General features: G+C 38.0%; 1 long non-coding RNA gene across 1 annotated transcript; it reads left to right on the top strand.

The window, feature by feature from the left end:
• Positions 1-23231, top strand: LOC125754190 (uncharacterized). Its single transcript, XR_007407761.1, has 2 exons — positions 1-272; positions 23034-23231. It is a non-coding gene; the product is annotated as an uncharacterized LOC125754190 (long non-coding RNA).
• The last annotated feature ends 4724 nt before the right edge of the window (positions 23232-27955 follow it).

The raw sequence follows: 27955 nt of genomic DNA, 5'->3' as shown, positions 1-27955 counted from the left end.
GTGGTTGACCTGCTGGGCGCCGATTGGCGGCGGGCGAGTGACGTGCGTGCGCCGTCGCCGCCGCCGCCGAGGGGGAGCGCGCGGCCGCGAGGCGCGGCGCGACGGGCAGGGCTGAGGAGCGAGGCCCTCCGTGGACTGTGGATGTGGAAGGGGTTCTGCTTGCACGTTGGGCCTTTTACAGCTGTAGACCCCGGAGGCCGGCAGAAAGGATACTGTGTCCGATGAGATAAAGCATGTGACAGTGCTTTGTAACCGGAAAGTGCCTTTCAAAAGTGAGTTTCTCCCGGAGTCGCTTTTCCCTTGGGCCTCGTCTGGTCTCGGCCCCTTCTTCCCGGAACCGGCTTGGGTGCCTTGGCCCCAGGATGGCACACTTCTGAGAGCACCCTCCCCTTCTTCCCCGCGGTGCCTGTCTCCGTCCCCTCACCCCCACAGGCCAGGTTTTTTTTTTTAAAAAAAGAAAAAATACCTAAGCGACGAACTGCTTAAAGCTGGCCGCTCGGCAGTTTTCTACAACCCTGAGGGTTTTGTTTGTTTTTGCCTCTTAGATGTGACCCGTGATAGTCCTTCCTTCTTCAGATACTTTCAGTTCCTTCTGCAGATCTTTCTTCTTTTTTCGGTTAACTAAAACTAGGAAGGTGGTAAAACAATATAAAAGCTTCAGGTGACTTTTATGTTGCAGGATTTCTGCTACAAGCTCAAGTATCCGTGAAGATCATTACATTTAATTATGTTTATAAAGATCTTTTTTAAAAATTGAAAAAAGGAGACAGCTTCACTTCCTTGCAGCGTCTTTCTTGACGTGACTTTCCTATTTTTACTGAAGTGAAATATCCGAAGTAATGCATTTGCTGACTGCATGTTGTGTGTGTGGTTTGCTAACTTCGTTCGGTGCCTCCTTACGGTTCTGAGCTCCACCTGACCAATAACCTGTAATTCCAACGAACTGCTCCTGGTGCAGGATTTCATTTTGTGTGACTTAGTAGAACAGACGATTGTACTAAGTACGTTTTCTTCTTTAACTTTCCCTTGGTATTTTTTCATTTTAAAGTGAGAAAAGGAAGACATTTTTCAAAACTTGTTCTCTGGACTCTTGAGTATGTGATGGCTTTTCACTTAAAAAAGATAACCATCAGTATGAGAGTTAGCTGAAATCTAGATATACTAATTTTCAATCACTTTACCCTGTTCAAAAAACAGTTACAATGGAAATTCAGTGAGGATGTTTAGATACAGGCTCATGAACTAGAACAACATAGAAGGGTATATACAAAGTGATGATCAAAAGGTTTACCTTAGGATTTCCTTTCAGTTTCCTTTTGGGAGCTTACTTTTGGTTTGGTGAAAGAAGGACCTTGAAGCTTGTTTATTATGAATATTTATATTCTCAGACATATTTGTCCTCCAAATTGTTCTTTTTAGGGGTTATCTTTAATCTCTTTTGATCAAGATGTAGAAGTACCCTTGGGGAATAATTGAAATAGGGGTGACAAAGAAGACACACACATGGCCAACAAGCACATGAGAAAATGCTCCGCATCACTTGCCATCAGGGAAATACACATCAAAACCTCAATGAGATACCATCTCACACCAGTGAGAAAGGGGAAAATTAACAAGACAGGAAACAAATATTGGAGAGGATGTGGAGAAAGGGGAACCCTCCTACACTGTTGGTGGGAATGTGAACTGGTACAGCCACTCTGGAAAACTGTGGAGGTTCCTCAAAGAGTTAAAAACAGAACTGCCCTACGACTCAGCAATTGCACTGCTGGGGATTTACCCCAAAGATACAGATGCGGTGAAACAGCAGGACACCTGCACCCCAATGTTTATAGCACCAATGTCCACAATAACCAATCTGTGGAAGGAGCCTCAGTGTCCATCGAAAGATGAATGGATAAAGAAGATGTGGTCTATGTATACAATGGAATATTACTCAGCCATTAGAAATGACAAATACCACAAATACCAATACCATTTGCTTCGACGTGGATGGAACTGGAGGGTATTATGCTGAGTGAAATAAGTCAATCGGAGAAGAACATTATATGGTCTCATTCATTTGGGGAATATAAAAAGTAGTGAAAGGGAATAAAGGGGAAAGGAGAAAAAAATGAGTGGGAAAAATCAGAGAGGGTGACAGAATATGAGAGACTCCTAACTCTGGGAAATGAACAACAAGGAGTGGTGGAAGGGGATGTGGGCAGGGGGTTGGGGTGACTGGGTGACAGGCACTGAAGGGGGCACTTGACAGGATGAGCACTGGGTGTTATACTGTATGTTGGCAAATCAAACTCCAATAAAAAATATACAAAAAAAAGAAATAGAGGTGCCTTGAGAGGCAAATTACAGCCCTTAAATATTTGTTTCTTAATTACAGGCCGCGTTTTCTTGACAAGGGCAAAACAAAGTGTGTTGAGTGAGATTCTTTAGACTTCGAAGGTTTTTCTTTAAAGGAATTAAAAGTAAATACTTCAGTTAAGATATTCAGTATAGTAAAATGTTTTTCTTTAAAGGAATTAAAAAGTAAATACTTCAGTTAAGATATTCAGTATAGTAAAATGTTCAGGTGCCAAAGGTACAATTTGATGTGACCACAGATCAGTGTATTCAGAATCTATCCAACACTCAAGAGAGCTTTGTGCTCCTTCCAACCATGTACCCCTACCACCACCACCACTACCACTACTATTGTGTCTTGCTTTGCATGTTCTTGAACTCATATAAAAGGACTTACATACAGTACACAGTTCTTTTTTTTTTTTTTAAGATTTTATTTATTTATCCATGAAAGACACAGCGAAAGAGACAGAGACATCGGCAGAGGGAGAAGCAGGCTCCCTGCAGGAAGCCCGATGCGGTACTCGATCCCGAGACCGCAGGATCACGCCCTGGACCAAAGGCAGACACTCAACCGCTGAGCTACCTAGGCGTCCCACAGTATGCAGTTCTTTTGTGACTATCTTCCCTGAGCAGTTTATGTGCATAGCAGGTTTGCTCTTTCCAAGTAGAAGAAATGTAGTGAGTGGAAGTCTGTGATCTACAGATCTTTCTTTTCCTTTCTTCCTCTCATCTTAAAATTCAGAGAAGATGCATTGCATGAACTACATAAATGTATACAAGGAGATAGTTCATAACCCCACCAATAAAATTCTTACTATGTTATAGGGAATATATTTTTAGATTCCTTTTACTTTAAAATTTAAATCTTATTTCAGTCATATTTTTTAATATGCATTTCATTCCCACATTCCCACATTCTTGGCAGTACGTGAAATAGAGGGGCTGAACATAATATCCTACACAGTAGTGACAGGCTTATCTAACCATTTTCTGACATTGTGTCCGACAACATCTGGTTTTATTAGTGTTTATTTCTTATATTTAGATGCCATCTTTTTTTTTTTTTTAAGATTTTATTTATTCATGAGTGACACAGAGAAAGAGAGGCAGAGACACAGGCAGAGGGAGAAGCAGGCTCCATGCAGGGAGCCGGATGTGGGACCCTGGGCTGAAGGCGGCGCTAAACTGCTGAGCCACCTGGGCTGCCCTAGATGCAGTCTTTAAAAGACATAAATGTCCTTTATGGTCAGAAAAGGCCAGACAAAATAATATGTGAATAAAGTTAAAGGAGTTATTTAGTGTTAAGAATTTGAAAGAGAATCAGTAAATCCTCTGCCTCCTTTGTGTCCTACCTAGGTCCATGTCTCTAATTACTTTATGTATGTATGTATGTATGTATCAGAGAACACACATAGGAGGAGCGGCAGGCAGAGGGGAGAGGGAGAGGCAGGCTCTTGGTGGAGCAAGGAGCCTAATATGGGGGGCTCCATCCCAGGACCCTGAGGTCATGACCTGAGCCAAAGGCAGACTCTTAACCCACTGGGCCACCCAGATGGCCCCCAACTCTCTAATTTCTTTACAAATTTCCTTCTATAAACTTATCTAATCCCATAAATTCAGATGTGATCAATAAATTGATGTAGCCCAGATCTCTATTTCCAGCCCAGACTTCTCTTGTACAGCAAATCCCAAATGCCTTCCGGACATCTCTGCATCTGTGCCCATTTTGCTAATGCTTCATTCACCCTTCTCATTGATTTATGTTTTCTGGAAAATAACACCTTATTGGCTATATTGGTTGCCTGTCTTCTTCCAGTCTAAGACTTTTCTTTGACCTTTGTTTATGGTATCTTTTCTTACACTGAAATTTAGTCTTAATGGAATCAGATTTATCTTTTCCATTATATTTTGTACCCTGGAGATCTTGTTTAAGAAATCCTTTCCTACCCCAAATAACATTTTTAACTATCATTTTATTAAAAGTTTAAAACTTTTATTCTTCATATTTATGTTTTTAATCAACCTACTTTTGTGCAAGAGATAGAGATCTAAATTTATATTATTTATGTATGTATAACTAATTGTTCTAAAAGCATTTATTGAATAGTTTAACTTTTGTTTTATGTCACTGATATCAAATCAGGTTTCCACACATCAGTGGGTAGTTTTTCTTTTCCATTGGTCAATCTGTATGACATCTGTGACACTATCATAATTGCTACAGCATTATAGTAGTGTTAATACCCAGGAGGATATTAACAACAGTTAATATGCACATATTCAAAATTATCTTGGGAATGCCAGTTATAGGTAACTATATGAATTTTAGAATTATCTTGTTAAGAACTATTGAAAAGAGTTTGTTAGAGCCTCAGTTTCTCCTCTGTAATATGCTGGTATTAATGGTTGTTATGACTAGATATAATTGTTTTCGTGTGCGTAATGAATGGTTATTATCAACAGTATCGTCATCTTGAGATCTTAAATTTAGAAATACTACCTTGTGACTACAACCTTGTTTATCTGTTTATCTTCTACTCCCTTATTCCTACTAAACTTATTCTTTGACTTTATCAAGATATTTAGTGTTGAAACCATCTCTGTTTTTCTAGTCTGGCCATTCCTGGATTTATTTATTTTTTCCATTCCTCCAAATTGTCACTATTTTACATTACTTATTTATTAAGCATTCTGATTGTTACTACTAGGCTTATTTTGAGCTTCAGGGACCCTGAATTTTAGTTAAGAGATAAGTTCTCCTCACCAGCATCTCTAAATGTGGCTGTAATTCCTCCTATAATTAGCATCTGCCCTGCCCTCCCCTCCAAGTCTTCTGCACTCTGTGTTCTGAAGCTCGTCATCCAAGACCTTGCTTCATCAGTTATCTTCTTAAATTTTCATTTTTCTTGCTGTCTCTTGACCCCACAAGCTAGTGATCTAGTGGCTTTTAGATTTCACCAATAGTTTTTTTAAATTGAGAAAATCAGCATAGGTTTGCCAACTTTTTATTTTGTCAAGAAAAGATATTTAAAAGCAGTATAACAACAAAAAACTACTACCACCTACTACTAGAAGGTATAACATAACAGTTAAGACATAGACTAGACTATGGAGCTAGACTCTTTAGACTACAATTCTGGGTCTGCCAAAATAATGTAACCTATAAAATCTAGATAATACCTACCCGTTAAGGTGGTATGTATATACTAATTCAGTGATTAATATACACAAAGCAACTAAACCCACATGGTGCATATACATGCACAGCTGTGTTATCTTATGTTGTTGTCATTTATCTTCTATTGTTGTCATAATTATTTTTTTATGTAACTATTAGCACATCTTTTATTATTATAGCTGCACTTTGTTTTTTACAGTGGTTGCCGTAGGGCTGCATGGTCAGTGTGTTAGTGTGGTGTGTCAGTGCTAATCACATGTAGCTCTTGGGGATCTTATTAAGATTGCTATAAATAAAAAATGCTTAAAGGGACCCCATGAAGATTTCTGGACTACTTCTGTGTATCTCCCTTCTTCCTTTATTCCACTCTACAAAGATAGCAGGTAGAGAAGATTGTACAAGTTTATAGAGAGAAAAAAACAGGCTTCATTTAATGTGCACAAAGGTAAATGTGTTGGACTTCCCAGTAGCAACTCTGGAAACAAAAGGATAATAAATAGAGCAGTGTTCAAAATTCTGAGGGAAAATTAATTCTAATTTAGAATTCTTTATAAGCTGACCTATTAATCAGTTACGAGGCTAGAATAAAGTTATTTTCAAACCTAAAAGGTCTCAGAAAATACATATTCCATACAGCCTTTCTCAAGCTAAATGAGGTTTAAGTCAAGAAAAGTAGGGCATGTAGTTAAGGAAATATGAAACCCCAAATAAGAGAGGAGTAAAGGAATTGCAGATTGATGGATTGGAACACTAAGATGAAATTAATGGAACACCTAACACAAGCATAGCTTGTTTTATTGTCCTTTATTGTGCTTCACAGATAATGTTTTGTAGTTTTTTTCCCCAAACTGAAGGTTTATGGCAGTCCTGCATTGAGCAGGTGTATTGGCACAAATTTCCAACAGCATTTGCTCACTTTGTGTCTCTGTGTCACATTTTGGTAATTCTCACAAATCAAACTTCATTCATCTGTGATCCATGATTATGACTTACTGAAAGCTCAGATGAGTTAGCATTTTTCGTAATAAAGGATTTTTAATTAAGGTTTGTACATTGTTATTTTAGACGTAATGCTATTGTACATTTAGTAGACTACAGTATAAACATAATTTTTATATGCACTGGGAAACTAAAAATTTATTTGACTCGCTTTATTGAGATACTTGCTTTATTACGATGGTTTGGACCTGAACTCACAATATGTCTTAGATATGCCTGTTGTCTGAACAAATTACTTGCAGGCTTACTCTCCTGGGCTGTAGTTTGGGGTTAAATGAATGATTATTACATCAGAAACTAATTTTTTTTTAAGATTTATTTATTTATTCATGAGAGACAGAGAGAGAGAGAGGGGCAGAGACACAGGCAGAGGGAGAAGCAGGCTCCATGCAGGGAGCTCGACATGAGACTAGACTAGATCCTGGGTCTCCAGGATCATGCCCTGGGCTGAAGGCGGCGCTAAACCACTGAGCCACAGGGGCTGCCCAGAAACTAAATTTTTAAAAAGAATTTTTATTAAACTTACAATTTATTTATTCAAACATTTTTAAAGGGATAAACAAAACCTGTTAAAAAGACTGTTTTGATTTTAGTGTTCTCATATACTTCCTGTTTCCTCATGAGGAACTCTATTTTAACTCCCTCACCATACCCACAGTTCTAAGAGGAAATACAGCAAACTGGAAGTGAAAACAAAATTAGATAAACAAAACTGTTATTGGTAAATTAATATCATACGGTAAAACTTTTAAAATCATCTTCCATAATACTTCCTGGTACTAAAAACAAATTTATAGAATTGCTGAATAGGAAATTCCTAGAGGTATGTAGTAGAATAGAGTGAGCTTTGAAAAAGTCTTTCTACCTATTCAATGAGTATATACAGTTTTTCCTCGATTTATGATGGGATTATGCCCCAACAAACCCATCATAAGTTGAAATTATTTTAAGTCGCAAATGCATTTAATACACCTAACCTAATGAACATCATAGCTTAGTTTAGCCTACCTTAAATGTGCTTAAAACACTTACATTAGCCTATATCTGGGCAAGATCATCTAACACAAAGCATAGTTGATAATATCTCATGTAATTTATTGAATACTGTATTGAAGGTGAAAAACAAGAGTTGTATTGGTGCAGAGTGTTGTTCATGTATTGTTTATGCTAGTGATTTTGTGGCTAGCTGGGAGCTGTGGCTGCTGCCACTGCCCAGCATCACTAGAGAGTATCATATCACATATCATTAGCCCAGAAGAAAATCCTAATTCAAAATTTGAAGTACAGTTTCTGCTGAATGCACACTGGTTTTTCATCATCATAAAGTTGAAAAATTGTGAGTCAAACCATCGTAAAGGACTGTCTGGTCTGTATTGAGATGCCACATTTGCAGTCATTAACTAGAAAAAGATTACAGTTAAGTAAATACAGGGGTGCCTGGGTGGCTCAGTAAGTTAAGCATCTACCTTCAGCTCAGGTCATGATGTCAGGGTCTTGGGACCAAGCCCCACATCAGGCTCCCTGCTTAGTGGGGAGCCTGCTTCCTAAAAGAAATTCTCACTGCCTGCTTCTCCCTCTCCCCCACCCCTGTGTGCACACGCACACTCTCAAATAAAATTAATAAAGTAAATACACAGATATAGGCATACATACATAATAAAAAGCTTGATTTTTATCATAGACCTTTAAAGTTTCTTTTTATTTTTTGAAAGCCACCTTTTTTGCCCAAAAATTCTCACTATCATTTCAAACCTCAATATCTGGAGTAGATCCAAATCTGGGAAAAGAAAAAGCAGGCTGCAAGAAACATGTATCCTATTTATAAATTTGTTAAACCATGTATATATGCATATTTGATTATACATAGAAAATTTCTGGAAGGATACTTAGAAAAATAACTACCTCTACGGACAGGATGATGGGGGAGAGGTGATGAAGCCTTTACTTTCTACTTTCCTTGTATTTTGTTTGAATTTCTTGCCATGTACAAATATTAGTTTATAACTTAAGATATTTTAAATGTCATGTTTTTCAAAAATGAAAGCACTAGAAACTGCAAGGGGAAAAATCTAAAGATCTTAACTACATAAAAATACTAAAATTCTGCACCTCAAAAGCATCATAAAATCTGATCAACCCTATTTATCCATCTATGATGTTCTTATTTTAAATTTTATTTTATCTATGATGTTCTTTAAACTCATATTCCATACCTAATATTCTCAACATGGCTTTTTAGTGATTTCTTGTCCCTTCTTTATATATTACTAACCTCCCAGTCAGCATCCTCTTGGTTCCTATTTTAGGCTTGGTTTCATTTTATTTTTTATTTTATTTTTTTTTTAAAGATTTTATTTATTTATTCATGATAGTCACAGAGAGAGAGAGAGGCAGAGACACAGGCAGAGGGAGAAGCAGGCTCCATGCACCGGGAGCCCGACGTGGGATTCGATCCCGGGTCTCCAGGATCGTGCCCTGGGCCAAAGGCAGGCGCCAAACCGCTGCGCCACCCAGGGATCCCTTGGTTTCATTTTAAAATTATGAACCTTGGACAGCCCAGGTGGCTCAGCAGTTTAGCGCCACCTTCAGCGAGGGCCTGATCCTGGAGACCCAGGATCAATTCCCACGTCAGGCTCCCTGCATGGAGCCTGCTTCTCCCTCTGCCTGTGTCTCTCCCTCTCTGTCTCTCATGAATAAATAAATAAAATATTTTTAAAAATAAAAAATAAAATAAAACTGTGACCCTTTACAGCTATCCCAAACAGCTTTATCCTACTTCATTTTTATAGCAAATATTACCTTCTAAAATGTCTTATTCCTTAAATAATGAGTTGTTTGATGTTTTTGTCTATGTTCCCCATGCACAAAATACACAATACAAATTTTTGTCTATCTTGTTCACTTATGAATCATCAGTGCCTGACACTAGTCAGTGTTCAGTAAAATTTTGTTGAATGATTAATTGAATCATTTTTAAATTCTTAAAAAAATTTTTTTTAAATTTTTTTTTAATTTTTATTCATAATAGTCACACAGAGAGAGAGAGAGAGGCAGAGACACAGGCAGAGGGAGAATTAAATATCTATATTCCTATAATTCGGCTTCAGTTGGTATATGTTAAGTAATTGGTTATGTTACATAGTGATCACGCTCCTCAGGTGTCTAGATAATTGGTTCACAAGCTTATTCTCTACTGCCCTTTCTAAAAAATATTTTTTTTAAATTTATTTGAGAGGGAGACAGCTCATGGGAGAGCAAGAGCAGAGGTAAGGGTGGGAGGAAGGGCAGAGGGAGAAGCAGGAAGCCTGATGTGACGCTCCCTTCCAGGACCCTGAGATCATGACCTGAGCGGAAGACAGATGTAACTGACTGAGCCACCCAGGTTACCCCTCTATGACCCTTTCTGATGATGGATATGGAGGAAGAGAAAAAGGGCAGACTCTAGTTTTTTATCCCTTCTCACAAGTTTAGGGATTAGAGACCAGAGAGCTCCAGGTACCACAGATGAGCTATAGTGCTCTATCTCTGTTGCTATGTTGACAGCTCCTCTGGGTGAGGATTTACTTCAAAACTCATAATCTAGCCGTTGTAATCCACCAAAACCCTAGAAGTTTGGGGAAGGAGTAGGGGAGTGAATGTTTCAATTCTCTATAGGGTATCTGGTCACACTTTATTTCATCAGCAACTCCCACAGACCCTTTGTTTTATTCTATACTGGGAAGCTGTTGCTAATGATATCTGTAGCAATCTTGTCTGGCACTGACTGTACCAAGGCAGTGGAGGGAAGTGCCAGGGAACAAAACGTAAAAACTTACTCCTAACCCTTACTAGGGTTTTCTCAGTTTTTTATCTTATTCCTCAACCCCTTGCTTCCCTATTTCTGTAGTTAACACAGGGCTGATTTGGAGTGAGAAAGCCCACAACCCTTACTAGTACTCCATTTTCTCAGAAATCATATATAAGAAACCTGCTTTAAATATAAGGACACTGGTTAACAGTAAAGGAATGGAGAAAGACCCACCCAGCTAATACTAATCAAAAGAAAGTATAGTTGCTATATTCAGGGAAAACAGACTTCAGAACAAGGAAAATTACCAGGGATAGAGAGGAACATTACATAACAATAAAGGTGTCAGTTCTCCAAAAAGATACAACCTTTAATGTGTACATCTAACAACAGAGCATTAAAATAGCTAGGGTAAAAATGGATAGAACTACAGAGAAATACACAACTCCACTATTATGGTTGGAGAATTCAACAACCCTCTTTCAGTAACTGATAGACCTAGCAGGCAGAGAAAATCAGGATACAGTTGAACTTTGTATTACCATCAGTCAACTGGATCTAACTGACATTTATAGAATACTTCACGCCAAAACGAAGAATATACATTCTTCTCAAAAAAGACATTTGTCAATATAAAAAAAATAGCCTGCATACAAAAGTTATAATTAAGGTTAATAGATATGCAGTAAATTTAGAAGAAATATTCATAAGGAAGTTTAACATCTATACTATACAAAGTCCTCATAGAAATTCATATTAAGGGAACTTGCAATTCAACAGAAAAATGGGCAAAGAATATGAACTCAGCAAAGAGTAAACCCAAATGTGAAAAGAAGCTCAGAATCAGGAAAAACCAAGGACATGAAAATTAAGATATTAGATGCCAGATTTGGCCTAAGAGAATGGCAAAACCATTTTCTTAATTCAGCTAACATTTATTAAATTATGATTATGTGGACAGCACTGAACAACACATACATCTAATATACGTGCTTACAAAGTACTATAAAGTGTATCAAATCCCTGGTTTTACAGTTGAAGAAAGGATCAGACAGGTAAATTGACATGGCAAAAATGACATAAAGGAAACATGGGAATTCACTCTATGGGAAATACTTTTCTGAGTAGGGAATTCATTCCAATGATGTGTGTGTGTGTGTGTGTCTAGATAGATATAGATTTATGTTTTGAGTTGGAGTTTCCCACATGTATACTCCATCCACTATTTCCCATGCCAATGCCATCTATCTCACAACTACTGTTACAATTTTCTTGTGTATCTTCCTAGAGCTTTTTTTCTTTTTTCCCCCTTCTGCAGTCTCTCTGAACTTGTTATGGTGTTCTTTCTTTTTCTTTCTTTCTTTTTTTTTTTGAGTTATAATTCACAAAACCTTATTAGTTTCAGGTGTAAAGCATGATGATTTGATATTTGTATATATTGCAAAATGATCACAGTAAATCTAGTTACCATACATAGTTACAGAATATTTTTTCTTGTGATGAGAACTTTTAAGTTTTTTAAGATTTACCTCCTTGGTAACTTTCAGATACGCAATACAATATTAATTCTAGCTACCATGTTGTACATCCCATTCTCATGACTTGTTTTATACTGAAAGTTTGTGCCTTTTGACCCCCTTCACCCATTTTGCCCACCCTACCTCTTAAAATCACCAGTCTGTTTTCTGTATCTTGGCTGGTTGGTTGGTTGGTTGTTTTTACATTCCACATATAAGTGAGGTCATGTGGTATTTGTCTTTATCAATCTTCTTTTATGTAACATAATACCCTTGAGGTCCATTCATATTGTTGCAGATGGCAAGATTTCATACTTTTTTTTATGGCTGACCCATATTCTAGAGTGTGTGTGTATACATATTTATATATTTTCTTTTTTTCCCTCTAAACTTTGATCATTTATCTTTCTTTTTACTATTTTTGAGTATAGTTGACAGTGTTAATTTCAGGTGTACAACACAATAATTCAACAAGTTTGCACATTATGCTATATTAACCACAAGTGTAGCTACCATCTGTTACCATACAATGCAATTACAGTATCATTATATTCCTTATGCTGTGGCTTTTATTTCCATGACTTATTCGTCCATATATACTACATTTTCTTTACCACCCATTTACCTTTCCACATGCACTTCGGTTGTTTCCATATCTTGGCTACTGTAAATAATGTAAATAATGCAGTGAATATGGGGTGTATATATTTTTTGGAGCACTTTCATTTTCTTTGAATAAATACCCAGAAGTATACTTTCTAGGTCACATGGTTCTATCTTTTCAGGTTTTTTTTAAAGATTTTATTTATTCATGAGAGACAGAGAAAAGCAGAGACATAGGCAGAGGGAGAAGCAGGCTCCCTGAGAGGAGCTTGATGAGGGACTCGATCCTGGGACCAGGATCACACCCTGAGCCAAAGGCAGACGCTCAACCGCTGAGCCACCCAAGGTCTTTTAAGTTTTTTAGGAACCTCCCTACTGTTTGCCAAAGTGGCTGTACCAAGTTCTATTCCCACCAACAATGCACTAGAGTTACCTTTTCTCCACATCCACACCAGCATTTATTATTTCTTGAGTTTTTGGTAACAGCCATTCTAATAGGTTTAATGTAATTCCCAGAGCTTTCTTATATAAAAACAAATCTATATTCTCCCCTTTTTAAAACAAGTGATCAGGGATCCCTGGGTGGCGCAGTGGTTTGGCGCCTGCCTTTGGCCCAGGGCGCGATCCTGGAGACCCGGGATCGAATCCCACGTCGGGCTCCCGGTGCATGGAGCCTGCTTCTCCCTCTGCCTGTGTCTCTGCCTCTCTCTCTCTCTCTGTGTGACTATCATAAATAAATAAAATTAAAAAAAAAAAAAAGTCCTTGAGGCACCTGGCTGGCTCAGATGGTGGAGCATACAACTCTTGATCTCAGAGTTGAGTTCAAGGCCCATGTTGAGTATAGAGATTACTTAAAAATAAATAAATAAATAAAAATGAGTCCTTTGCAGTTCCACTTCTGGTAATGAAGAAGTAGGTGAGTTTTGATGAGAACAACTAGAAATGTGGGATCCCCAGGACTTATTTTTAATGTCAAAAATTATACTAGATGCCTCTGACCTCTCTCTTACCAAAACACACAAGGTCATAATAGTACACGTTTAACATATAAACTAAATAAGTAAATACCTAATAAACATAATATATATGTGTGCATATATATGTATATATATATATATTACACACACATACATGCATGATTAGGCCCAGGTCCCCTGTGATATTCTGTTACTCTGGGATTTGTAACTCAAGGAAGGGAAACACTGCTAGAAGCAAAGACATAGTCTCAGGAAAGTTACAAGTATATTTGAAAGATTTTTTTTTTTTTTTTAAGGGAGAGAACACACAAGCTAGGGGAAGGAGCAGAGGAGAGAGAGAAGTAGAAGCAGACTCTCTGCTGAGTGGGGAACCCATCATGGGTCTCAGTCCCAGGACCTAGAGATCATATCTGAGCCGAAGGCAGATGCTTAACCAACTGAGCCAGGTGCCTCACAAGTATATTTGAAGGAACATGAGGAGCCCAGTTTGCTGAGATTTCACGTATAAAAGCAAAGGTAAAGTTCTGGTTTGTATTCTCTATACAATAGGAAACCATTGGAAATTTCTTCATTCTGGTATTTTTTAATAAAAGCTGTGTTAATCTAATAGTGATATGCATGATAGACTGAAGAAGTAGGGATAGAGGTAGAGAAATCTGCTGGGAATTTATAGTAATGGATCAAATATGAGTTGTTGATGACAGGCATCATAGTGTAATGAAAAGAATGTTGACATTAGAATCACAGGACTTGTAATTACTGGTCCTGTCAGCTCGGGCCAGTTATTTAACCTGTCTGATTCTGCTTATTTACATGCCTATCACCTTGGAGGCCTTTAATAGAATGATGAAATACTAATAACTTTTGCTTAACTCACAGAGTGGCTATACAAATAAATGATGACAAAAATCTTTTAAAATGTATATCATAAACTTAAGGTATAATGTGCATTTGAAGATCCAAATAATTAAAAATGGAGACAGGTAGGGAAGGAGAATGGTGAAAGAAAAGATGATTCAAATATGGTGAATCCTGGTGACATAAAAATAGTCACTTAAATCAGTCAGAAGAGGAACTGATTTGGGAGATCAGGACAAGGGTTAAGGAGAATACCGTGATTTACTTCATTTTAATTGTGGAAATGTTCAACAGGGCAGTTCTCTATTACATCTGTTAGTTTCATATATTCTTAGATATTTTCATTTGAGATGATTCAATCTCCTTTATAAATAAATTTTAAGTTGAGAGAAAGAAGTTATCTCCTTGGGAATATGTATTTCTTCCTCATTTTTAATTAAAAAAAATAAAGCCTGTACGTGCTGATTTGATAAAAGTTCCATCTATTTTGTCCAGTTTATTAGTGTGATTACACAGGGCATTGACTGGTTTAAGGATTATTTATTCCCTCCAATTTAATACCAAACTGCTGGGGTGCCTGGGTAGCTCAGTCAATTAGGTGTTTGCCTTTGGCTCGGGCCATGATCCTGGGGTCATAGGATCAAGCTCCATATTGGGTTCCCTGCTCTGTGGGCAGCCTGCTTTTCTCTCTGGCTGCAGCTCCCCCCTGCTTGTGTGCACTCTCTAATAAAAAGTAAAATCTTAAAAAAAAAATACCAAACTGCTATTCTTCAGCATGCATCACTCTAAACAGTTATCACTACTAGTACTTTAGGGTACTAGTACCTTACTAAAAATCAGGCAAACATTTTCTTTAATTTCTATTTGAATTTCATGTGAGACATAACAAGTGTCTTATTGAAAGTCTTATTGATCAGGGTATCTGGGTGGCTCAGTGAGTTAAGCATTCAGCTCTTAGTTTCAGCTCAGGTCATGATCTCAATGCTGTGAGATCAAGCCCCAAGTAAGTCTCTGTGCTTGATGGGGAATCTGCTTGGGATTCTCTCTTTCCCATTACCCCCAACCCCCTACTCACACACACATGTGCTCTCTAAAATAAATGTAGAAATCTTGGGGAAAAAAAGTCATATGCATGGTTTGTTTCTTTTATATTTTAAATGTATATGTCTTTAATTCAGACCGTGAACTTTAAGATGGTTTCTTTTCCTTTTGAAATGCTTGGTTTCTCCTAGTTGTGTTTAAAATTAAATTGTAATGGACACTCAACCATAGCAATAGCTCTATCTTTTGCACTAAGAATTTGTCCCCCATAGTTTGTTTATCTCTGGACTGCTTAGTATGTTACTGAATCTGTAACTTTACATTTCTAATAACATCCAGCATCTTTAGTAAGTTTAGACTTCAAAAAATGCTTTGTTCTCCTTTAGAAAGCTGATTGGGGGTTTAGACCAAACATTCCTCTTGTATCATCATTTGCTCCCTCTCATTTTAGTTTAGTTTCCCCTACTCTTACATGAATAGAAATTTGGTTGTCCAGAGTTGTTTGCGTTTTTTGGAGGTTTTGTTTTGTTTTGTTTGCCCAATACTATTTTCTATATTTCACAGACCTTTTCGTTCTACTCCAAATAAAATACTTTTTTTATTTTTTACGTGGGACCACAGAAATAATGTATTGGTATCCTCCCTTATCCAGTAGACTTTGGCATTCTCGACCCCAGCGTACTTGAAAGTGAGAAAAAAAAAAACTGAGCAATAAGGAAAATATGTAAGGTTTATTCTGCAGCAAAAATACTGATCTGTTCTTGAGGAATTAAGTGTTTCCCAAAGGTGAGGTCTCTGCGTGATTAAATTATTTTTCGATTATTCATCATGGACAGTAAGTCAGTGCAGTTTGAAGGTCCTTGTCATTACTGGTGAGCTGGTAAATATTTAACAACTAGCTCACCAGGGGGGAAAAAAAGCTTTGATTGTGGTGTTTACAAATTTTGAGGGGTAAATACTCCACTGTGGCTCATTTCAAGCTACCACAGGACATCACAGAACACAGAATTGGAAGGAGATGTATAATTATCAAACTATAATATAGTATGTCTACAATATGGATATGATAGACATAACCACAAAAACATGGATAATAGTAAAATGATCAAGTGAATTTTTAGTATTACTGAGTTTTATATATTGGATTTTAACATAATTGTCAGCTTATATAATTAATTTTTAATAATGGCTGTGTTTAACAGCCTGTAAATTTTCTAAAAATTTTAAAATTCACACTCATAAGGCAGCATAAGCCAACTCTAGGATAGTAGTGCCTACACAGTTTTAGAAGTGACTTAGGCACTAGCCAATATGAGTTGAGTTCTTCATGCCTTTTTCATATTCTTCCATGTATATGTTACCTTGTTATGACTTTATTACTTTCTGAAAATTCTAAGGCTGCTGCTATAAATGTTTAATTTGTGTTACCTATAAATAAATACAAACAAAAGGAACTCAATAAAACAATGGGAAAAATATAGAGACTTTTCTTCAAGAAGAAATACAGATGGCAAAGCAGCACATGAAAACATGCGGAACATCTTTAGTCACTAGGTAAAAGCAAATTAAAATGACAATGAGATATACCACTACATACCTATTAGAATGGCTGATTGAAAAGACTGGTCATAACAAGTCAGGAGGAACTGGAATTCTCATACACAGCTGGGAAGAATGTAAAACAGTATAAGCACTTGGAAAACAGCTTGGCAGTTTTTTAAAAGGTTAAATATGTACCTATCAAACGATTCAGCTATTCCACTCCTAGCTATTTACCTAAAAAAAGTGAAAACCCGTGCTCATACAAACATTTATACAAGAATATCTGTTACAGGCAAAAACTGGAAGCAACCAGAATGTCCACTGATGGGTGAATGGATATGGGAATTGTGGCATACCCATACATAGAATACTACTCAACAATAAAATTAATAAACTATTGAGTGACACAACAGGTAAATTCCCAAATAATTATGCGCTGAATGAAAAAAGTCACAGAGGGCATATTGTTTGATTCTATTTAAAATTGTACAAAATGCAAACTATCCTAAAAGACAGAAAATGGATCAGTGGCTTCCTGTGGATACAGGGGAGAAAGGGTTGGGGGAACAACAGGGTTTACAAAGGAGTACACGGATACTTGTAGTGATGCTATGTTTATTATCTTGATTTTAGTGATTGTTTCATGGGTATATACATTATGTCAAATTACCAAACTGTACACTTTAAGTATATGCAATGTATTGTACATCAATTGTACTTCAGTAAAGCTATAAAAAATTTTTAAAACTGATCTGACCGAGCAGCCCCAGTGGCTTAGCGGTTTAGCGTCACCTTCAGCCCAGGGCATGATCTTGGAGTCCCGGGATCGAGTCCCATGTCAGGCTCCCTGCATGGAGCCTGCTTCTCCTTCTGCCTGTTTCTCTGCCTCTCTCTCTCTCTCTGTGTCTCTAATAAATAAGTAAAATCTTAAAAAACAAAACAACAACAACAAAAAAAAACAACTGATCTGACCAATGGAAATGAGGAAAAAGCAACTGTTTTGTTCTAGACCACATACCTTTTAGGGTAAAACTGTGTAGGTTCTTTGGGTAGCCCTAAGCATATTGCCAGCTTATACTGAGAAGTCAAACAACTGAAATTCTCATGTCTTTATCACATGTCTGCTGTTAGGCCAGATTCTCTTCATCTGAGTGCCTATCTTTATACTTTAATATATTTCATACTATTTGTTTCTCACATGACTATTGTAATGAGGCTTTGGTATTAATATTCATTAGATCATTGGTTTTTCACTCTGTTTAGTGAACACTAGGGATACAGAACCATATGAGGTATCCTGAGTGGGTATGGGATCAGAGATAGAGGGAAAGTGATAAAGATTCTGAGTGGGCAAGTCCTTAGCCTCCAACTCAGGCAGCTTCTTTGTTTTGTAGACTTAAGGACTCTTGGTGGAGGGGGAAGCATGAAAAATCATCTATGCTTTCCATAAGCCACATTCAGAGGCTAATGCATAGTAGTTGCTCAATGAATACCTGCTGAATGAATCTTGATTAAAATAGAAAATGCCACTCTCACTTCTTTCTGTATTCTTCTCTCTCATGTGGCATATAAACTTTTATTCTGCCTTTTGAGTTTCTTGAGATAGGAGTATTAGTTTTTGAGAAGAGCTGTTGATTTTACACTAAAAGAACAGTACCAATTGCAAGGAAGATGGAAGAGTAGAAGGATCCTGAGCTCACCTCCCCCAAGGGACACACCAAGGTTACAACTACATTTAATGCAACTCACTTTGAAAACAACCTGAAGACTAGCAGAACAGCTTTTCCACAGCTAGGGATATAAAGAAAAAGCCACATTCAGAAGGATAGGAGGGGCAGAGAGTCAGGGACCAAACCCTTGGCACAGCAACCCACAAGCAGGAGGGATAACACAGGAGCTGAGGTCCTCTCTAAGGAGTGAGACGAATCAAGTCCCATACCAGGCATCTCTGGCTCTGGGGACCTGCACAGAGAAACGCCCATAAAACCTACCTCCGAAAATCAGCAGGACTTACCTTAACTCCAAGAGAGTCAGAAGGCTGTGAGAAACCAAGATTCCACTCAAAGGGTCAGAGCACTTTATCATTTGATCTGAGATCCAACATAGAAGCAGCAGTTTGAAAAGTACTTGGGTTATACATGAAGGAAATTTACTAATTTTAGGGTGTGTGCTGAAGGGGCTAGGAAGTGTTGGTGGGCACCATTTTTCTTGCCTTCTTTCAGCTTAGTTGGCCAGATGCTTGTGGGAGCCAGTTCTGACACAGTCTCCATCTGTCCTGATAACACCACTTGCCCCACCCCAGCATTCCCCTGCAGACCTGTCCAGCCCAATCGACACCACACCTGGCAAACACCTGGGTTTTTTTTTAAAGATTTTATTGGGGTAATCTCTACACCCAATATGGGACTGGAACTCACAACCCCAAGATCAAGTTGCATGCTCCACTGACTGAGCCAGCCAGGTGCCTTGGCTGCTTCAATTTTGACCAGTGTTTCCTCAAAGCAACTTCCACCCCGCCACATGTGGCGGGCAGCCCCAGGGCAGGCCAGTGCACCTCCAGAGCAACTCCTGCCCCAGAGAGGGAAGGGTTCCGGCCCCACCCAACAGCATGCTCATAGCAATTGTGGCTAAGACTCTTAGCTGCACTGGGAGCTAACTCCATCCACCAGCAGACCCACTATAGCCAGATTTCTCAACTAGCCGCACCAGGGTCCAGCCTTGCCCACAGTAGTCAAAGCGAATCATTACAGCCAGCTAGGTTGGAGGCCAGACCTGCCCACCAGTGTGCCTGCAGCAGTCATGCCCAGTCACAACAGGAGGGTGCATGCAGCCCAGGGGACATCGTTGGGAGTGCCTGGTTCTGGTAACCATAGAGGATTGTGCTACTGGGCCCCATGGGATACCTACATAAGGCCATTACTTTCAACATCAGGAAACATAGCTGACCTATCTAATATACAGAAACAACACAGACAAAATCAAGAGACAGAAGATTATGTCCTAAACAAAAGAACAAGACAAAACCTCAGAAAGAAAACTAAATGAAAGAGATAAGCAATCTATCTAATAAAGAATTCAAGGTAACGGTCACAAAGATGTTATTAACCAGTTTGAGAGAAGCATATGAACTCAATGAGAACTTCAACAAAAAGAAAAACAAAAAAGAATCAGAGTTGAAGAATAATAGAAATGAAAGAAAAAAAAACTAGAGAGAATCAACAGAAGAATGGAACAGTGATCTGGAAGACTGAGTAATGGAGAGAACCCACGCCAAACAGTAAAAACAAAAGAAAAAAAAAAGATAGGTTAAGGGGCTTCTGGGACAACATCAAACAAACTAACATTCATAATTCAGGGGTCCCAGAAAGAGAAAAGAAAAGGGCAGAAAACTTATTTGAGAAAATTGCTGAAAACCTCCCTATGTTTAAGAGGATGAAAACAATCATCTCAGTCTAGGCCACACAGAGAGGCCCAAATAGGTGAGCCCAAGGAAGTCCACATCAAGACATATAATAATTAAAATGTCCGAAATTAAATAAAGAATCTTAGAAGCAGCAAGAGAAAAGCAAACAGTTACATATAAGGGGAACCCCAAAAGGCTATCACCTAATTGTCAGCAGAAAGTTTGCAAGCCAGGGACACCTGGGTGGCTCAGCAGTTGAGCACCTGCCCCTGGCTAAGGGCGTGATCCACGGTCTCAGGATCCAGTCCCACATCAGGCTCCCTGCCTGGAGCCTGCTTCTCCCTCTGCTTACATCTCTGCCTTTCTCTCTCTGTGTGTCTTTCATGGATAAATAAATAAAATCTTTTAAAAAAATAAAGTGTTGGGAAAATTGGACAGCTAAATGTAAAAGAATGCAATTGGACCACTTTCTTACACTATACAAATTAAGTGCAAAGTGGATTAAAGACTTAATATAAGATCTGAAATAATAAAACTCCAAAAAAGAGACCATAGGCAGTAAACTCTTGGACTTAATATTTTTCTGGATATGTCTCCTCAGGCAAGGAAAACAAAAGCAAAAATAAACAATTTGCACTACATTAAACTAAAAGGCTTTTGTACAGCAAAAGAAACCAACACAACAAAAAGGCAACCTATAGAATGAGAGGAGACATATATATTTAAAAATGACATATCTGCTAAGGGGCTAATATCCAAAATATATTAAAAAGTCATACATTATCAGAATAATAACAATAACAACAACACTACAATTAAAAAATAGAGGACCTGAACAGACATTTTTCCAAAGAAGACATTCAGATGGCTGAGACTCATGAAAAGGTGCTCAGCATCAATAATCAGGGAAATGCAAATCAAAACCACACCGAACTATCACTTCATAGCAGTCTGAATGGCTAGTATCAAAAGACAAGAAATAGTAAGTGTTGACAAAGATGTAGAAAAAAGGTAACTCCTATGCTTTCTTGATGGGAATGTAAACTAGTGTATCAACTATGGAAATTTTCTCCAAAAATTAAAAATAGAAATACCGTATGATCCAGTAATTCCACTTCTGGGTATTTCCCCAAGAAAATGAAAACACTAATTTGAAAAGATTATGTAACCCTATGTTTATAGCAGCATTATTTACAATAGCAAAGATATGGAAGCAACCTGAGTATTCATCAACCGAAGAATGGATAAAGCACTCCTTCCAATTGATTTAAGTTGAAAAAAATGGAGTATTAATGGTCAACCCCTTCCTGCCTCTTCCCACTTAAAATTATTTTCATTTTTACCCATTCTAATCTTATTTCCTCTAGTGTCTGATGTTTCCCCATTGTTCAAAGTCAAATACTCAATTTTTTACCTACTGTCACATCTTGTGAAGAAAATGACTCCATATGAATCTTTCTGTTCTGTATCTCATCTTTCCTGATTTCCTCTGGAATATAAATATACTCAAATTTCTCTTTCTAAAAAAGCACCCTCCTTTGACCCTGAGTTACTCTAAGCTAATTTCCTATCTTCTAACTTCCTACCACGACCAAGCTCTGCATTTTTCCATTCACTCCCCAACATGCTTAAATTTGTCAACAGTACCTCAACAAAATTGAGCCACCAGTGACAAAGTTAGTTGACAAATTTTTTTTAATTTTATTTATTTATTCATGAGAGATAGAGAGAGAGAAAGAGGCAGAGACACAGTCAGAGGGAGAAGCAGGCTCCATGCAGGGAGCCTGACATGGGACTTGATCCCGGGACTCCAGGATCACACTGTGGACCGAAGGCGGGCGCTAAACCGCTGAGCCACCCAGGGATCCAGTTGACAAGTATCTAATCCTTAGCATAACTTTCTATACCGTTTCACACTTGATATTTTAGTAGTCAAATATATTTTGAATGAATAAAATGAGAACCTATGAAAGGAAGCAAAAAAGTTGCTCTTAAACTCAAGAATACCCAAGGAATTATAAATAGCTGTAGTAGCCAGAACAATGTCTCTCCTCTGATCTTCCATCCCACTGAAGATGTCTACAATCCCACTCCCTGGGATCTGTGAATATGTTATGTTTATAAGCAAGGGGGAATTAAGGCTGTGGGTGGAATTAAGGTAGCTAACCACCTGGACTTCACATGGGTAGATTTTCCTGGATTATCCATGTAGGCCCAATATAATCACAAATATTCTTATAAATGAAAGGAGGCAGGCAAGTGTATCTGAGTGATGCGATGTGACAAAGACTCAACGGGCCATTTCTGGCTTTGAAGATGGAAGGGGGAAAAAAAAGAAGATGGAAGGGGGAAAAAAAAGAAGATGGAAGGGGATCACGAGACAGAACTCATACTTCCTGTTTCAAAATTTACTGCAAAGCTACAGTAATTAAGAATATGGTAATAGCACACAGATAAACATATAGACCAAGGAAATAGAACTGAGAATACAAAAATTAACCCATACACATCTGCAGTCAATTTATTTTCAACAAGGGTGCTAAGACTTTTCAATAGGGAAAGAATAGATAGTCTCTTCAACAATTAGTTTTAAGACAAATACTTTGTGCCCCAGAACCTCTAGAAAAGAATCAATCTTGCTTATACCTTGATTTTAGACCAGTAGGACCCATTCAGACTTCTGACCTCCAAATATCTAAGATAACTGTTGTTTTAAGCCACTGAATTTGTAGTAATTTGTTATATCAAGAGTATTACAATAACCATTTCTAATTTTCCTTTACAGTACAGTTGAACTGAGATGCCTGGGTGGCTCAGTGGTTGAGCATCTGCCTTCAGCTCAGGGCATGATCCCGGAGTTCCAGGATGGAGTTGCACATGGGGCTCCCCGCAGGGAACGTGCTTCTCCCTCTCTCGGCCTATGTCTCTGCCTCTCTCTCCATGTCTCTCATGAATAAATAAATAAAATCTTTAAAAAAATAAAGTACACTTGAATCTTGTGACTTTTTCTATTGAGTCTGATCTGTTGAGTGGAGCTTGGAAGTGATAATAGGAAGGAAACCAGGATCAAATGAAGCATTCTTTATATCACTACAACTACTCTCTTGCTTATAATATTATCTAAATACTAACATCCTATAACCAGAAATAAAACCTTTATGAAAACTTAACAGGATACATATGTGCTTTAGGAACAAAAGTATAAGGAAATAAATAATTCTACTTTATTATTTTTTTTAATTCTGTGAGATTGTATGCTTCTCTAATTAGTGGGATAGAAAAGAAAGCTTATTGGTTTCTGTTAGGGAGCAACTGTTAATGGTACAGGAGAGGAATGTGGGTGAACTAATCTGGCACTAAAAAAGAAAAGATGGGGGTGGGTCCCAGAGCCAATCTAAACCATACAGTGACACTTAAAGTTAAATATACAGATTGGCCACCAATTTCCAACTTTCTAAAGCTTTCATCTCACCATTAAATATGATTTTACCCTCTGTCCAATTATACCTGCTCTGCTTGAGTTCTTGCCCTAAGTTACAGGAAGTAATGAATTCTTGTTATTTGAAGGTAGGAGAATTTCTCACTAACAAAACAGAAAGGTAGGATGCCTCATTCTGATGGGCAGAGATCATTCCTGCTATATCGACTGGAAACTCTTAAGGGGTATTTTCTCACAGGAACATGAAACATAGAGAGGTTGGATTTAGAGAATAGCCCTTTGTGGATTGATCTGGAGACAGAATTACTTTCCTATGAGATGTTATATTCTTGGTTCCTGAACAGGAATGAACCTTAAAGTGCACCTAAGCCCTCCCCCCCACCCAACTTAACTTTCACTTTAGAATCAACTTATTTATCTGTCCTACCTGCCTAGCACTTCTTGACTCAGAGTCACAAAGTCAGACTCAACAAATTTGACTTTAGGTATGTGACAAAAGGATTTTTTAATAATCTCTACATCAGCATTTCTCAAACTAGAATCCATGAATTCTTTCCCAGATTTTCCCCCATATTGTGATTTATTTAATTAATCTATAATAATAATAATATAGTCATAGTTCAAATCACTGCAATTGCCATTTATAACTAAATACTACCATGTGATACCAGAGCCTGTATTGTTAGTATTGTGTAGCAGTACTCTGTCTTAGGCAAATGAGAACAGGAATAGATAATAAACACTTCTGGCCATGGGAAAGCCAAATGACATCAGTAAAAGAATGAACAGAGGTCTCTTAAAGATCTAGTAGAGAAAACTGGTTAGCATATATGGAACAGAACAGTTAGTACAGACATGCCAAATTTAGAGAACCTAAATAGTGGCAATTAGTTCTGTATTTATTTATTTATGTTTCAGGAGGCAATATGCAAAACATTAAAAAAAGTGGCACATATTTTTATTAGTTTATACTTTTCTACATTTTATAAACTTTATTTACAAGATTCTTTAAGAGTTAAGAGCATAAAGAGTTCATACCAAGTATTATGTCTTAACCTATTTTTATTACAATGGTATAGATTATTATGATTTTTATATATGATTTTATTATAACATTCCAATAAAAATAACTGGAAGAGTCTCAAAAATGTTTTAAATATAAACTCTACCTAGTAAATACACTAAATGTACTATGGGTCTTTAGTGCAAGTACTGCAACTATTTTAGGTTTTTCTCACGATCACATTTCATCTAGATTATTTCAATAGCATCCCAAGTGGTCTCTGCCTCTAGTTTCCACCCCAACACACATTTCAGTTACATCTTCCACATTGCTTTCATATTTATCTTTTTGTGATTAAAATCTGATCAATACTTAATGTTAAAATTTAATTTTCCCACCCCATACCCTTCAGAATAATATCTGAACTTAGTACCCTGTCATGTTAGGCCCTAAATATATCCAGCCTGGTCTTCAACTGCTTTGTCTTTTCTCATTCATTTCCTCCTTTGCCCTCCCCTACCCCGATTGCAGCCAAAGTACTTGCCAAACTTGTAGTTTCCAAAACTTACCAGGTCAAGTTTGCTGAGACCTTACATTGTTCCCTCTGCCTAGGTTTTCTCCTTTTTTACCCCCCAGTTATGCCTTTTTTCATTTCTTTAAAGACAACTCTCTTCCACATAGAAACTTATCCTGAGCACCCCCAGCTAAATTAAGTACATTAATATTACTCTATGCATGCATTTATGTCATCACATTATGGTGACAGATCCTTAAAAGTATCCCCCAATTAAAAGACTTTCTGAAAGGTGGCAGCTGGATCTTTCACCTGTGCATATTCAACATCTAGCTCAATGCCTTGCATATAATACGCATTTGATATGTATTTTTTTAAAGGTTTTACTTTTTATTCATGACAGATACACAGAGAGAGAGGCAGAGACACAGGCAGAAGGAGAAGCAGGCCCCATTCAGGGAGCCCGATGTGGGACTCGATCTCGGGACTCAGGATCGCGCGCCCTGGGCCAAAGGCAGGCGCTAAACCGCTGAGCCACCCAGGGATCCCCTGGTATGTATTTTTTTAATATTTTATTTATTTATTCATGAGAGTCACACAGAGAGGCAGAGACACAGAGGGAGAAGCAGGCTCCAGGCAGGGAGCCTGATGCAGGACTTGATCCTGGGACTCTAGGATCACGCCCTGAGCCAATGGCAGGCGCTAAACTGCTGAGCCACCCAGGGATCCCGTATTTTTCTTTTCAAATCAACAGGGAAGATGGGAGTAATATCAACAGGTCTCTATTACATTAACATTCTTCAGCCTAAACCTTCACTTAAGGAGAAACTTCCACTTGGCCTAGTTAGACCCAAATATTGCTGACTGACAAACTGTGAGTCTCTTGGTTTTGCCTCAAGTGGCATGAAAAACAGTCCTATACTGGGCAGCCTGCGTGGCTCAGCGGTTTAGTGCTGCCTTCAGCCCAGGGCCTGATCCTGGAGACCGGGGATCCAGTCCCACGTTGGGCCCCCTGCATGCAGGAGCCTGCTTCTGCCTGTGTCTCTGCCTCTCTCATGAATAAATAAGTAAAATCTTAAAAAAAAAAAAAAAAAAAACAGCCCTATACTATAAACGGATGTTATTTTTATTTCATTTATTTATTTATTCATGAGAGACATGGGGAGGGGGGGTGCGGCTAAACTGCTGAGCCACTTGGGCTGCCCCTAAATGGATGTTTTTAAAAGCCACAAATAAGGAGGCTTTTGGGATGGAAGAATGCACTATCATATGTGAACAATGTTAGATTGACTACATTTCAAGTTAGCAAGTACAGAAAAGGCAATCAAGTTGTGTAAAACTGAACCACCATAATAATGGTAGCCTAAATTCTATGCCTGAGGGTAATTCTTACAGTGCTTGAGCAAAGAGGAGGAAGGAAAAATATATATCCTTTTTCCTTGTTTCCTTAAGAATAGTTTTGCCTTTGACATTTTTCTTCCCACTTCTGCACACCTCTTCAATGTCCTTTACCTTTTTTCCCTAATTATAGCCCAATCCAAGCCAGTAGGCATTTAGTCTTATCTCTAAAATGCTCCAGGGTAATCTGTCTTTTCATTACTGCAGAATAAAAAGGAAAACAAGGAAAAGCTAAATTCACAAAAATCTGTGAACATCTAATTCTATCTTAAATCTCAGTGGTTTTTGTTGAAAGTACTCTTGGACAGTTGAATTTCAAGATTGTAGCACCCAAGATTCTCCGTTTTTGTATGGGTCTTTTTATAAGACAGAGAAGCTGTATCATACTGTTCTCTTACCAAGTATATATATATATACTGTAAAGCCTAATCTCATTATTACTTTTGAGATTTTAATATGCTTTGATGATGGGATATCTCTGAAACTGTCACACTTCTATAACACTAAATAAGCCAAATTCTTTAAAACTTTTTTAGATATAGTGAATTGTTTCTTAGTAAATTTCATTCTTTTAGTGCCTGTGTTAAAACTACTGCTTTGGTGCAATGAAAAAATCAACAGGTACCAAATAGCGTGTATTAAAAACTGGCAGAAAAAAAAAAAAAAACTGGCAGTATTAGGCAACCAACTTTTTTTTTAATAATAAACTTATTTTTTATTGGTGTTCAGTTTGCCAACATACAGAATAACACCCAGTGCTCATCCCGTCAAGAGCCCCCCCTCAGTGCCCGCCACCCAGTCACCCACACCCCCCGCCCTCCTCCCCTTCCACCACCTAGTTCGTTTCCCAGAGTTAGGAGTCTTCCATGTTCTGTCTCCCTTTCTGATATTTCCCACTTATTTTTTTCTCCTTTCCCCTTTATTCCCTTTCACTATTACTTATATTCCCCAAATGAATGAGACCATATAATGTTTGTCCTTCTCCGATTGACTTACTTCACTCAGCATAATACCCTCCAGTTCCATCCACGTTGAAACAAATGGTGGGTATTTGTCATTTCTGATGGCTGAGGAATATTCCATTGTATACATAAACCACATCTTCTTTATCCACTCATCTTTCGATGGACACCGAGGCTCCTTCCACAGTTTGGCTATTGTGGACATTGCTGCTAGAAACATCGGGGTGCAGGGGTCCCGGCATTTCATTGCATCTGTATCTTTGGGGTAAATCCACAGCAGTGCAATTGCTGGGTCGTAGGGCAGATCTATTTTTAACTCTTTGAGGAACCTCCACACAATTTTCCAGAGTGGCTGCACCAGTTCACATTCCCACCAACAGTGCAAGAGGGT

Source organism: Canis lupus, chromosome 32 (genome assembly GCF_003254725.2).
Source record: "Canis lupus dingo isolate Sandy chromosome 32, ASM325472v2, whole genome shotgun sequence".
In the NCBI taxonomy this organism is placed as follows: domain Eukaryota; kingdom Metazoa; phylum Chordata; class Mammalia; order Carnivora; family Canidae; genus Canis; species Canis lupus.
This window is presented reverse-complemented; position numbering and strand designations above follow the sequence as displayed.